Genomic DNA, 14,266 nt, shown 5'->3' on the forward strand with positions numbered 1-14,266 from the left:
ACACAGTGTTTTACAGATACCCAGCCTAAAACCACAAAGAGCTTTACAGATACCCAGCCTAAAACCACACAGTGCTTTACAGATACCCAGCCTAAAACCACACAGTGCTTTACAGATACCCAGCCTAAAACCACACAGTGCTTTACAGATACCCAGTCTAAAACCACACAGTGCTTTACAGATACCCAGCCTAAAACCACAAAGAGCTTTACAGATACCCAGCCTAAAACCACACAGTGCTTTACAGATACCCAGCCTAAAACCACACAGTGTTTTACAGATACCCAGCCTAAAACCACACAGTGTTTTACAGATACCCAGCCTAAAACCACACAGTGTTTTACAGATACCCAGCCTAAAACCACACCGTGTTTTACAGATACCCAGCCTAAAACCACACAGTGTTTTACAGATACCCAGCCTAAAACCACACCGTGTTTTACAGATACCCAGCCTAAAACCACACCGTGTTTTACAGATACCCAGCCTAAAACCACAAAGAGCTTTACAGATACCCAGCCTAAAACCACACAGTGCTTTACAGATACCCAGCCTAAAACCACACAGTGTTTTACAGATACCCAGCCTAAAACCACACAGTGCTTTACAGATACCCAGTCTAAAACCACACAGTGTTTTACAGATACCCAGCCTAAAACCACACAGTGCTTTACAGATACCCAGTCTAAAACCCCACCGTGTTTTACAGATACCCAGCCTAAAACCACACAGTGTTTTACAGATACCCAGCCTAAAACCACACCGTGTTTTACAGATACCCAGCCTAAAACCACACCGTGTTTTACAGATACCCAGCCTAAAACCACACAGTGTTTTACAGATACCCAGCCTAAAACCACACAGTGTTTTACAGATACCCAGCCTAAAACCACACCGTGTTTTACAGATACCCAGCCTAAAACCACACCGTGTTTTACAGATACCCAGCCTAAAACCACACCGTGTTTTACAGATACCCAGCCTAAAACCACACAGTGTTTTACAGATACCCAGCCTAAAACCACACAGTGTTTTACAGATACCCAGCCTAAAACCACACCGTGTTTTACAGATACCCAGCCTAAAACCACAAAGAGCTTTACAGATACCCAGCCTAAAACCACACAGTGCTTTACAGATACCCAGCCTAAAACCACACAGTGTTTTACAGATACCCAGCCTAAAACCACACAGTGCTTTACAGATACCCAGTCTAAAACCACACAGTGTTTTACAGATACCCAGCCTAAAACCACACAGTGCTTTACAGATACCCAGTCTAAAACCCCACCGTGTTTTACAGATACCCAGCCTAAAACCACACAGTGCTTTACAGATACCCAGCCTAAAACCACACAGTGCTTTACAGATACCCAGCCTAAAACCACACAGTGCTTTACAGATACCCAGCCTAAAACCAAACAGTGCTTTACAGATACCCAGCCTAAAACCAAACAGTGCTTTACAGATACCCAGCCTAAAACCACACAGTGCTTTACAGATACCCAGCCTAAAACCACACAGTGCTTTACAGATACCCAGCCTAAAACCACACAGTGCTTTACAGATACCCAGCCTAAAACCACACAGTGCTTTACAGATACCCAGCCTAAAACCACACAGTGCTTTACAGATACCCAGCCTAAAACCACACAGTGCTTTACAGATACCCAGTCTAAAACCACACAGTGCTTTACAGATACCCAGCCTAAAACCACACAGTGCTTTACAGATACCCAGCCTAAAACCACACAGTGTTTTACAGATACCCAGTCTAAAACCACACAGTGCTTTACAGATACCCAGTCTAAAACCACACAGTGCTTTACAGATACCCAGCCTAAAACCACACAGTGCTTTACAGATACCCAGCCTAAAACCACACAGTGCTTTACAGATACCCAGCCTAAAACCACACAGTGCTTTACAGATACCCAGCCTAAAACCCACACAGAGCTTTACAGATACCCAGCCTAAAACCCACAAAGAGCTTTACAGATACCCAGCCTAAAACCACAAAGAGCAAGCAGAAGCACGGTGGCTAGGGAAAAACTCCCTAGAAGGCAGGAACCTAGGAAGAAACCTAGAGCGGAACCAAACTCTGAGAGGTGGCCAGTCCTTTTCCGGCTGTGCCGGGTGGAGATTTCAAGAGGTCAGCCAATCAATGATCAGTTCACAGGTAAAAACCTGCTCGGACATGACAAAACGTGTACCCTGCATCTATTTAAAAAAATAACTGGGTGTGTGGACAGCTAGAAAATAGGCCTTTGTCTTATATCTGTGTATGGTTCCATTCATTCTCATCAGTCTTTCAATGGTCTTTCCTTTACATTTTTACATTACATGAGTCATTTAGCAGCTCTTATCCAGAGCAATTTACACTGGGTGCATACAGCTGAGTCGTTGTTTTCGTAAATCCCCATGAAACATTTAGGAAAGTCAGACTACAGTATGTCTGACTATAACTGCTAGTCGTAATGAAACGCAGGTCTGTACGGTTGTGAAGGTGTGTAATCACCGCCTGGTACATCCAATCACATGACATTAGGATTCTCTCCATCGTTCAATCAGATGCTAGGCTGTAGATGTGATAAACACCAGTGAGATTGGAGATGACAGATTAGAGGAGGCTCAGTATCTGTCCCATGTGGCACACTCTTACCTTCATAGTTATAGTGCATTACTTATGACCAGAGCCCAGCATAGGACTCTACCCATAGGGAAACCCATAGGACTCTACCCATAGGACTCTACCCATAGGGAAACCCATAGGACTCTACCCATAGGGAAACCCATAGGACTCTACCCATAGGACTCTACCCATAGGGAAACCCATAGGATTCTACCCATAGGACTCTACCCATAGGGAAACCCATAGGATTCTACCCATAGGGAAACCCATAGGACTCTACCCATAGGGAAACCCATAGGACTCTACCCATAGGGAAACCCATAGGACTCTACCCATAGGGAAACCCATAGGATTCTACCCATAGGACTCTACCCATAGGGAAACCCATAGGACTCTACCCATAGGACTCTAGCCATAGGGAAACCCATAGGACTCTACCCATAGGGAAACCCATAGGACTCTACCCATAGGGAAACCCATAGGACTCTACCCATAGGGAAACCCATAGGGCTCTAACCACAGGGCTCTAACCACAGGGCTCTATCTACAGGGGTCTAACTACAGGGCTCTACCCACAGGGTCTCTACCCATAGGGCTCTACCCACAGGGTTTCTACCCATAGGGCTCTACCCACAGGGCTCTACCCACAGGGCTCTTACACACAGGGCTTCTACCCACAGGGCTTCTACCCACAGGGTTTCTACCCATAGGGTTTCTACCCACAGGGTTTCTACCCACAGGGTTTCTACCCACAGGGTTTCTACCCATAGGGCTCTACCCACAGGGGTCTAACCACAGGGCTCTACCCACAGGGTTTCTACCCACAGGGTTTCTACCCATAGGGCTCTACCCACAGGGTTTCTACCCATAGGGTTTCTACCCACAGGGTTTCTACCCATATGGCTCTACCCATAGGGTTTCTACCCACAGGGTTTCTACCCATAGGCCTCTACCCACAGGGTTTCTACCCATAGGCCTATACCCACAGGGTTTCTACCCACAGGGTTTCTACCCATAGGGCTCTACCCACAGGGTTTCTACCCACAGGGTTTCTACCCACAGGGTTCTACCCACAGGGTTTCTACCCACAGGGTTTCTACCCACAGGGTTCCTACCCACAGGGTTTCTACCCACAGGGCTCTACCCACAGGGTTTCTACCCATAGGGCTCTACCCACAGGGTTTCTACCCACAGGGTTTCTACCCACAGGGGTCTAACCACAGGGTTTCTACCCACAGGGTTTCTACCCATAGGGCTCTACCCACAGGGTTTCTAACCACAGGGCTCTACCCACAGGGTTTCTACCCACAGGGTTTCTACCCACAGGGTTTCTACCCACAGGGTTTCTACCCACAGGGTTTCTACCCACAGGGCTCTACCCATAGGGCTCTACCCACAGGGTTTCTACCCACAGGACTCTACCCACAGGGTTTCTACCCACAGGGTTTCTACCCACAGGGTTTCTACCCACAGGTCTCTACCCACAGGGTTTCTACCCATAGGGCTCTACCCACAGGGTTTCTACCCACAGGACTCTACCCACAGGGTTTCTACCCACAGGGGTCTACCCACAGGGCTCTACCCACAGGGGTCTAACCACAGGGCTCTACCCACAGGGTTTCTACCCATAGGGCTCTACCCACAGGGAAACCCATAGGGCTATACCCACAGGGTTTCTACCCACAGGGTTTCTACCCATAGGGAAACCCACAGGACTCTACCCATAGGGCTCTACCCACAGGGGTCTAACCACAGGGCTCTACCCACAGGGTTTCTACCCACAGGGGTCTAACCACAGGGCTCTACCCACAGGGTTTCTACCCATAGGCCTCTACCCACAGGGTTTCTACCCACAGGGTTTCTACCCACAGGGTTTCTACCCATAGGGCTCTACCCACAGGGTTTCTACCCACAGGGGTCTACCCACAGGGGTCTACCCACAGGGCTCTACCCACAGGGTTTCTACCCACAGGGTTTCTACCCACAGGGTTTCTACCCACAGGGCTCTACCCACAGGGCTCTACCCACAGGGTTTCTACCCACAGGGTTTCTACCCACAGGGCTCTACCCACAGGGTTTCTACCCATAGGCCTCTACCCACAGGGTTTCTACCCACAGGGGTCTACCCACAGGGTTTCTACCCATAGGACTCTACCCACAGGGTTTCTACCCACAGGGGTCTACCCACAGGGCTCTACCCACAGGGCTCTACCCACAGTGTTTCTACCCATAGGGCTCTACCCACAGGGCTCTACCCACAGGGTTTCTACCCATAGGGCTCTACCCACAGGGTTTCTACCCATAGGGGTTTCTACCCATAGGGCTCTACCCATAGGACTACCCATAGGGCTCTACCCATAGGACTACCCATAGGGGAACCCATAGGGCTCTACCCATAGGGCTCTACCCATAGGGCTATACCCACAGGGCTCTACCCACAGGGTTTCTACCCATAGGCCTCTACCCACAGGGTTTCTACCCACAGGGTTTCTACCCACAGGGCTCTACCCACAGGGCTCTACCCATAGGGCTCTACCCACAGGGCTCTAACCACAGGGCTCTACCCACAGGGTTTCTACCCATAGGCCTCTACCCACAGGGTTTCTACCCATAGGGTTTCTACCTACAGGGTTTCTACCCACAGGGCTCTACCCACAGGGCTCTACCCACAGGGTTTCTACCCACAGGGCTCTACCCACAGGGTTTCTACCCGCAGGGTTTCTACCCGCAGGGTTTCTACCCACAGGGCTCTACCCACAGGGCTCTACCCACAGGGTTTCTACCCACAGGGTTTCTACCCACAGGGCTCTACCCACAGGGTTTCTACCCACAGGGTTTCTACCCACAGGGCTCTACCCACAGGGCTCTACCCACAGGGTTTCTACCCACAGGGCTCTACCCACAGGGCTCTAGCCACAGGGTTTCTACCCACAGGGCTCTAACCACAGGGCTCTACCCACAGGGTTTCTACCCATAGGGGTTTCTACCCATAGGGCTCTACCCACAGGGTTTCTACCCACAGGGCTCTACCCACAGGGCTCTACCCACAGGGTTTCTACCCACAGGGCTCTACCCACAGGGTTTCTACCCACAGGGCTCTACCCACAGGGTTTCTACACACAGGGTTTCTACCCACAGGGCTCTACCCACAGGGTTTCTACCCACAGGGTTTCTACCCACAGGGTTTCTACCCACAGGGCTCTACCCACAGGGTTTCTACCCACAGGGTTTCTACCCACAGGGTTTCTACCCACAGGGCTCTACCCACAGGGTTTCTACCCACAGGGTTTCTACCCACAGGGTTTCTACCCACAGGGTTTCTACCCACAGGGTTTCTACCCACAGGGTTTCTACCCACAGGGCTCTACCCACAGGGTTTCTACCCACAGGGCTCTACCCACAGGGTTTCTACCCACAGGGCTCTACCCACAGGGTTTCTACCCACAGGGCTCTACCCACAGGGCTCTACCCACAGGGTTTCTACCCACAGGGTTTCTACCCACAGGGCTCTACCCACAGGGTTTCTACCCACAGGGTTTCTACCCACAGGGGCTCTACCCACAGGGTAGGGTTTCTACCCACAGGGTAGGGTTTCTACCCACAGGGTTTCTACCCACAGGGTTTCTACCCATAGGGTTTCTACCCACAGGGCTCTACCCACAGGGTTTCTACCCACAGGGTTTCTACCCACAGGGCTCTACCCACAGGGTTTCTACCCACAGGGCTCTACCCACAGGGTTTCTACCCACAGGGCTCTACCCACAGGGTTTCTACCCACAGGGCTCTACCCACAGGGTTTCTACCCACAGGGCTCTACCCACAGGGTTTCTACCCACAGGGTTTCTACCCACAGGGCTCTACCCACAGGGTTTCTACCCACAGGGTTTCTACCCACAGGGGCTCTACCCACAGGGTAGGGTTTCTACCCATAGGGCTCTACCCACAGGGTTTCTACCCACAGGGCTCTACCCACAGGGTTTCTACACACAGGGTTTCTACCCACAGGGCTCTACCCACAGGGTTTCTACCCACAGGGTTTCTACCCACAGGGTTTCTACCCACAGGGCTCTACCCACAGGGTTTCTACCCACAGGGTTTCTACCCACAGGGTTTCTACCCACAGGGCTCTACCCACAGGGTTTCTACCCACAGGGTTTCTACCCACAGGGTTTCTACCCATAGGGTTTCTACCCACAGGGCTCTACCCACAGGGTTTCTACCCACAGGGTTTCTACCCACAGGGCTCTACCCACAGGGTTTCTACCCACAGGGCTCTACCCACAGGGTTTCTACCCACAGGGCTCTACCCACAGGGTTTCTACCCACAGGGCTCTACCCACAGGGCTCTACCCACAGGGTTTCTACCCACAGGGTTTCTACCCACAGGGCTCTACCCACAGGGTTTCTACCCACAGGGTTTCTACCCACAGGGGCTCTACCCACAGGGTAGGGTTTCTACCCACAGGGTTTCTACCCACAGGGTTTCTACCCATAGGGTTTCTACCCACAGGGCTCTACCCACAGGGTTTCTACCCACAGGGTTTCTACCCACAGGGCTCTACCCACAGGGTTTCTACCCACAGGGCTCTACCCACAGGGTTTCTACCCACAGGGCTCTACCCACAGGGTTTCTACCCACAGGGCTCTACCCACAGGGTTTCTACCCACAGGGTTTCTACCCACAGGGCTCTACCCACAGGGTTTCTACCCACAGGGTTTCTACCCACAGGGGCTCTACCCACAGGGTAGGGTTTCTACCCACAGGGCTCTACCCACAGGGTTTCTACCCACAGGGCTCTACCCACAGGGTTTCTACACACAGGGTTTCTACCCACAGGGCTCTACCCACAGGGTTTCTACCCACAGGGTTTCTACCCACAGGGCTCTACCCACAGGGTTTCTACCCACAGGGGCTCTACCCACAGGGTAGGGTTTCTACCCACAGGGTTTCTACCCATAGGGTTTCTACCCACAGGGCTCTACCCACAGGGTTTCTACCCACAGGGTTTCTACCCACAGGGCTTCTACCCACAGGGTTTCTACCCACAGGGCTCTGAAAGATAAAGATAAAGTAATGCAGTTTAAAAGGAACAGGATGGCATTTGGAACGCACACCTGTTGTTGTCATGACGAGGGTTATTCTCCCTGTTGTTGTCATGACGAGGGTTATTCTCCCTGTTGTTGTCATGACGAGGGTTATTCTCCCTGTTGTTGTCATGACGAGGGTTATTCTCCCTGTTGTTGTCATGACGAGGGTTATTCTCCCTGTTGTCATGACGAGGGTTATTCTCCCTGTTGTTGTCATGACGAGGGTTATTCTCCCTGTTGTTGTCATGACGAGGGTTATTCTGGCTGACTGAAAAACAATTTTCAAAGTGACAATCAAGGCAGGCGAGCGAGACTGGACTTCAGGAGGCTCCTAAAAATACATCCTGATTAAGTCTTAAACACTAAATAGGATCAGTGTCCTGGCCCTCTGAAAGATCACCTGCCACAGCTTTAAAAGAACCATGCCCTATAGGTAGGCCTTGTAGCTGGGCCTTGTAGCTGGGCCCTGTAGCTACCTGTGGCTAGGCCCTGTAGCTGGGCCCTGTAGCTGGGCCCTGTAGCTGGGCCCTGTAGCTGGGCCCTGTAGCTGGGCCCTGTAGCTACCTGTGGCTAGGCCCTGTAGCTGGGCCCTGTAGCTACCTGTGGCTAGGCCCTGTAGCTGGGCCCTGTAGCTGGGCCCTGTAGCTACCTGTGGCTAGGCCCTGTAGCTGGGCCCTGTAGCTGGGCCTTGTAGCTGGGCCTTGTGGCTAGGCCTTGTAGCTGGGCCCTGTAGCTGGGCCCTGTAGCTGGGCCCTGTAGCTAGGCCTTGTAGCTGGGCCCTGTGGCTAGGCCTTGTAGCTGGGCCCTGTAGCTGGGCCCTGTAGCTGGGCCCTGTAGCTACCTGTGGCTAGGCCCTGTAGCTGGGCCCTGTAGCTACCTGTGGCTAGGCCCTGTAGCTGGGCCCTGTAGCTGGGCCCTGTAGCTGGGCCCTATAGGTAGGCCTTGTAGCTGGGCCCTGTAGCTGGGCCCTGTAGCTAGGCCCTATAGCTAGGCCCTGTAGCTGGGCCCTGTAGCTACCTGTGGTTAGGCCCTGTAGCTAGGCCCTGTAGCTGGGCCCTGTAGCTACCTGTGGTTAGGCCCTGTAGCTAGGCCCTGTGGCTAGGCCTTGTAGCTAGGCCTTGTAGCTAGGCCCTGTGGCTAGGCCTTGTAGCTAGGCCCTGTGGCTAGGCCTTGTAGCTAGGCCTTGTAGCTAGGCTCTGTGGCTAGGCCCTGTAGCTAGGCCCTGTGGCTAGGCCCTGTGTTTTATCAGGTCTACAGGTCCATAAAAATAGAACCATTCTAGGTCTGTGGTCACGTATAGACTATGTGAAGGACCTCCTTTTAAGGACCTCTAGTATGGGTGAGTAAGATATTTTAAGATTTTTTTTTGTTAATGGCGATTTCGAGGAACAGTTCATTAGACATTGGCTTCTGGGAAGAGATTAGCGTACTTAGCCTGTCCTTGCAAAGGACACTTTGTAATGTATCCAAAAATGCACTGGCTGAGACGGAGCTTTTCTGTCTAGATACAGGACATTCTGACTGCTCCCCACTGGTGGTGTTACATATTGAGAATACACCACACTGGTGGTTTCATGATACCGTCATTGAACTGCATAATAACTAGCATAATAACTACATCATTCTGCTCTTATTAAAAGCGTTAAGGTACCTGAATGGAGAACCTTGGATCAAATGTAGCTGAATGGAGAACCTTGGATCAAATGTAGCTGAATGGAGAACCTTGGATCAAATGTAGCTGAATGGAGAACCTTGGATCAAAGGTAGCTGAATGGAAAACCTTGGATCAAAGGTAGCTGAATGGAGAACCATGGATCAAATGTAGCTGAATGGAGAACCATGGATCAAATGTAGCTGAATGGAGAACCATGGATCAAATGGTGCTGAATGGAGAACCATGGATCAAATGGTGCTGAATGGAGAACCATGGATCAAATGGTGCTGAATGGAGAACCATGGATCAAATGGTGCTGAATGGAGAACCATGGATCAAAGGTAGCTGAATGGAGAACCATGGATCAAAAGTAGCTGAATGGAGAACCTTGGATCAAAAGTAGCTGAATGTAGAACCTTGGATCAAAGGTAACTGAATGGAGAACCATGGATCAAATGTAGCTGAATGGAGAACCATGGATCAAATGTAGCTGAATGGAGAACCATGGATCAAATGTAGCTGAATGGAGAACCATGAATTAAAATGTAGCTGAATGGAGAACCTTGGATCAAATGTAGCTGAACGGAGAACCTTGGATCAAAGGTAGCTGAATGGAGAACCTTGGATCAAAGGTAGCTGAATGGAGAACCTTGGATCAAAGGTAACTGAATGTAGAACCTTGGATCAAAGGTAACTGAATGGAGAACCATGGATCAAATGTAGCTGAATGGAGAACCATGGATCAAATGTAGCTGAATGGAGAACCATGGATCAAATGTAGCTGAATGGAGAACCATGAATTAAAATAAAGTGACAGGCCGTATAAAGTAAAACAACATTAAAAGAAAAGAGAACAATCAGAACACTGATTTACATTAATCAGTCAAATTGTGAATATCCAAGTCCCTGAATAGAAAGTGATCAACTGTTCATTAATACGGGATAAAGGTTTAATGTTGAAATTATAATCAATGTTTTTTTATTTTATGACCTGTGGTGTAGACAGAAAGTCAGAGACCACTGACCTGTGGTGTGGACAGAGAGTCAGAGACCACTGACCTGTGGTGTGGACAGAGAGTCAGAGACTACTGACCTGTGGTGTGGACAGAGAGTCAGAGACCACTGACCTGTGGTGTAGACAGAGAGTCAGAGACTACTGACCTGTGGTGTGGACAGAGAGTCAGAGACCACTGACCTGTGGTGTGGACAGAGAGTCAGAGACCACTGACCTGTGGTGTGGACAGAGAGTCAGAGACCACTGACCTGTGGTGTGGACAGAGAGTCAGAGACCACTGACCTGTGGTGTAGACAGAGAGTCAGACAACTGACCTGTGGTGTAGACAGAGAGTCAGACAACTGACCTGTGGTGTAGACAGAGAGTCAGAGACCATTTACCTGTGGTGTGGACAGAGAGTCAGAGACTACTGGCCTGTGGTGTGGACAGAGAGTCAGAGACCACTGGCCTGTGGTGTAGACAGAGAGTCAGACAACTGACCTGTGGTGTAGACAGAGAGTCAGAGACTACTGACCTCTGGTATGGACAGAGAGTCAGAGACCACTGGCCTGTGGTGTAGACAGAGAGTCAGAGACCACTGACCTGTGGTGTGGACAGAGAGTCAGAGACCACTGACCTGTGGTGTAGACAGAGAGTCAGAGACCACTGACCTGTGGTGTGGACAGAGAGTCAGAGACCACTGACCTGTGGTGTGGACAGAGAGTCAGAGACCACTGACCTGTGGTGTGGACAGAGAGTCAGAGACCACTGACCTGTGGTGTAGACAGAGAGTCAGAGACCACTGACCTGTGGTGTAGACAGAGAGTCAGAGACCACTGACCTGTGGTGTAGACAGAGAGTCAGAGACCACTGACCTGTGGTGTAGACAGAGAGTCAGACAACTGACCTGTGGTGTAGACAGAGAGTCAGACAACTGACCTGTGGTGTAGACAGAGAGTCAGAGACTACTGACCTCTGGTATGGACAGAGAGTCAGAGACTACTGACCTCTGGTATGGACAGAGAGTCAGAGACCACTGACCTCTGGTATGGACAGAGAGTCAGAGACCACTGGCCTGTGGTGTGGACAGAGAGTCAGAGACCACTGGCCTGTGGTGTGGACAGAGAGTCAGAGACTACTGACCTGTGGTGTGGACAGAGAGTCAGAGACCACTGACCTGTGGTGTGGACAGAGAGTCAGAGACCACTGACCTGTGGTGTGGACAGAGAGTCAGAGACCACTGACCTGTGGTGTGGACAGAGAGTCAGAGACCACTGACCTGTGGTGTGGACAGAGAGTCAGAGACCACTGACCTGTGGTGTGGACAGAGAGTCAGAGACCACTGACCTGTGGTGTGGACAGAGAGTCAGAGACCACTGACCTGTGGTGTGGACAGAGAGTCAGAGACCACTGACCTGTGGTGTAGACAGAGAGTCAGAGACCACTGACCTGTGGTGTAGACAGAGAGTCAGACAACTGACCTGTGGTGTAGACAGAGAGTCAGAGACCATTTACCTGTGGTGTGGACAGAGAGTCAGAGACCACTGGCCTGTGGTGTAGACAGAGAGTCAGACAACTGACCTGTGGTGTAGACAGAGAGTCAGAGACTACTGACCTGTGGTATGGACAGAGAGTCAGAGACTACTGGCCTGTGGTGTAGACAGAGAGTCAGACAACTGACCTGTGGTGTAGACAGAGAGTCAGAGACCATTTACCTGTGGTGTGGACAGAAAGTCAGAGACTACTGACCTGTGGTGTAGACAGAGAGTCAGAGACTACTGACCTGTGGTATGGACAGAAAGTCAGAGGCTACTGACCTGTGGTATGGACAGAGAGTCAGAGACTACTGACCTGTGGTGTAGACAGAGAGTCAGAGACTACTGACCTGTGGTGTAGACAGAGAGTCAGAGACTACTGACCTGTGGTGTAGACAGAGAGTCAGAGACTACTGACCTGTGGTGTAGACAGAGAGTCAGAGACTACTGACCTGTGGTGTGGATAGTAAAAGAAGAGGCCATTGTGTTTATTTCCCTGTGAATTTACATTTCACCGAAAGAATGTCCTCTTTTCAAGTAAATCGGCAGAAAGTTATGAACTGTTCGTTCAAAGTGCTGTAAAATTGAAAATATTCCCAATTATTGATAGCAATCAATGGTAGCCTACGCTAATAATAGCATGGTTATGAATAGAGTCAGAGACCACAGACCTGTGGTGTGAACAGAGAGTCAGAGACCATGGTTAGGTTGGTTTTGACCTCACGTGGCTAATATTTGATTCCATGTTTATTTATTGACTATAATCTGTACAGTGGCTAAGAGAGTTTACGTTTTGATTGTCTTTCTCATTTCAAAACGGATTTTTTTTTTTAAAGTCATTCAACTTGTAAATGTAAACGTCACTAAAATAACTTCCTGTTTTAAAGTAAAAGTCACGAAAAAGTCACGAAAATCAATGCTATGATCAAAAATATCTAGTCCTACATGGTTATGTCTGTATATAGGCGATAGTATAGGTAAATCGTAATTAATTTACTGAGATCAACATTTCTGTTGACCTCAAGTGACACGGTCTTTTGCATGTTTATCAGGGTTCGGGGGTATTTTCCATTTAAATTCAGAACGTAAACCCATTTCCAAATCCTTTATTTTCCTCATTGAAAAACATTGGAGAGAAATTGAATTTCAGTTTACTTCCAGATTTGATTGGAATTGAAATATAATTGACCTCAACCCTGATGGAGTGATCTGATCTGTGAAGACCACTGCTGTTAACACGTGTACCTACGGATTAGTGATAGATAATACCATGGCTTTAAACTCTGCTCAAGCAGATCCCAGTTAGGTAAGCTCTGAATATACATATATACGCATATAGCAGTACTATCGGTCTAAAACATCTCAGCATCTTCAAATAGCCTGTAACATAATTACAGTCCCTAAAGTATCTCTATGATAGTCAATTAACGTTGTTTGTGTAACCCAAACTGACAAAACATGTAGCCTATGATGTGGTGCTCTCTTTAGACAATAACCTGGTAGTCGTTTATCAAACACTAATAGGTATATAGTTACAGACGTTCAAACAGCATCTAGACTGTCCTGTGTCGTCGGCTAAAACAACACTAGCTCACCTGAAAGTAGCCTGGTCCTCTCCTCACGCTGTGTTGCACATAATTCCTCTCAAATTGACATTGGATAATTCCATTTTTCAGAAATAATTGTAATCCTACGTCGTTTGGTCGTTAGTTGTTGTCCTGTGAGGAAAAAAATCATAATCCCAATTGTAATCCAGAAAGTAGAGAATTTAGTGAGTGACTTTCAGAGAAGCCTTTCTGTGGTACATTCAGCATCACGGACAGCGCGCTAATAGGAGATCACTGAGCGGTCTGGTAGGGCGGAGCCTCTCGGTGCTCCAAGTCATCAATATTCAACAGGCAAAGAATCTGCTTTTTTTTAATGGTAGGGGCGGAGCCTCTTGGTGCTCCAATTCATCAATATTCAACAGGCAAAGAATCTGCCTTTTTTTAATGGTAGGGGAGGAGCCTCTTGGTGCTCCAATTCATCAATATTCAACAGGCAAAGAATCTGGCTTTTTTTTTAAATCAAAGATGCTGTCATATAATTACAATACTAGAATGGACATGAACGTGATTTAATTGGATCTCTATGGATGCTCTGCTATTAATGTATCATTTATTAAGTCATAAAAAAGGTTCAACATTTAAAAAAAGGTTGATTCCGATTTGTATTTTCCTCTCAGGTAATTAGTAGAAATAAGTCGACAAAAACAAAGCACCCAGATTCAACAGAATAATTATTTTATTTCCAAATCATTACATAATTTCATTAGTGAGCGTTCTTGGCCCGAAAGCTTCATGTAAATGTCTAAATGTAATGCA

At 49.0% G+C, this 14,266-nt stretch overlaps 1 protein-coding gene across 1 annotated transcript in view; it reads left to right on the forward strand.

The window, feature by feature from the left end:
• nme7 (NME/NM23 family member 7) overlaps window positions 1-14,266 on the forward strand; it is a 1,076,771-nt gene that overhangs the window by 67,011 nt on the left and 995,494 nt on the right. The window lies entirely within an intron of this gene.

Source organism: Salvelinus namaycush, chromosome 9, assembly GCF_016432855.1.
Source record: "Salvelinus namaycush isolate Seneca chromosome 9, SaNama_1.0, whole genome shotgun sequence".
Taxonomy (NCBI): domain Eukaryota; kingdom Metazoa; phylum Chordata; class Actinopteri; order Salmoniformes; family Salmonidae; genus Salvelinus; species Salvelinus namaycush.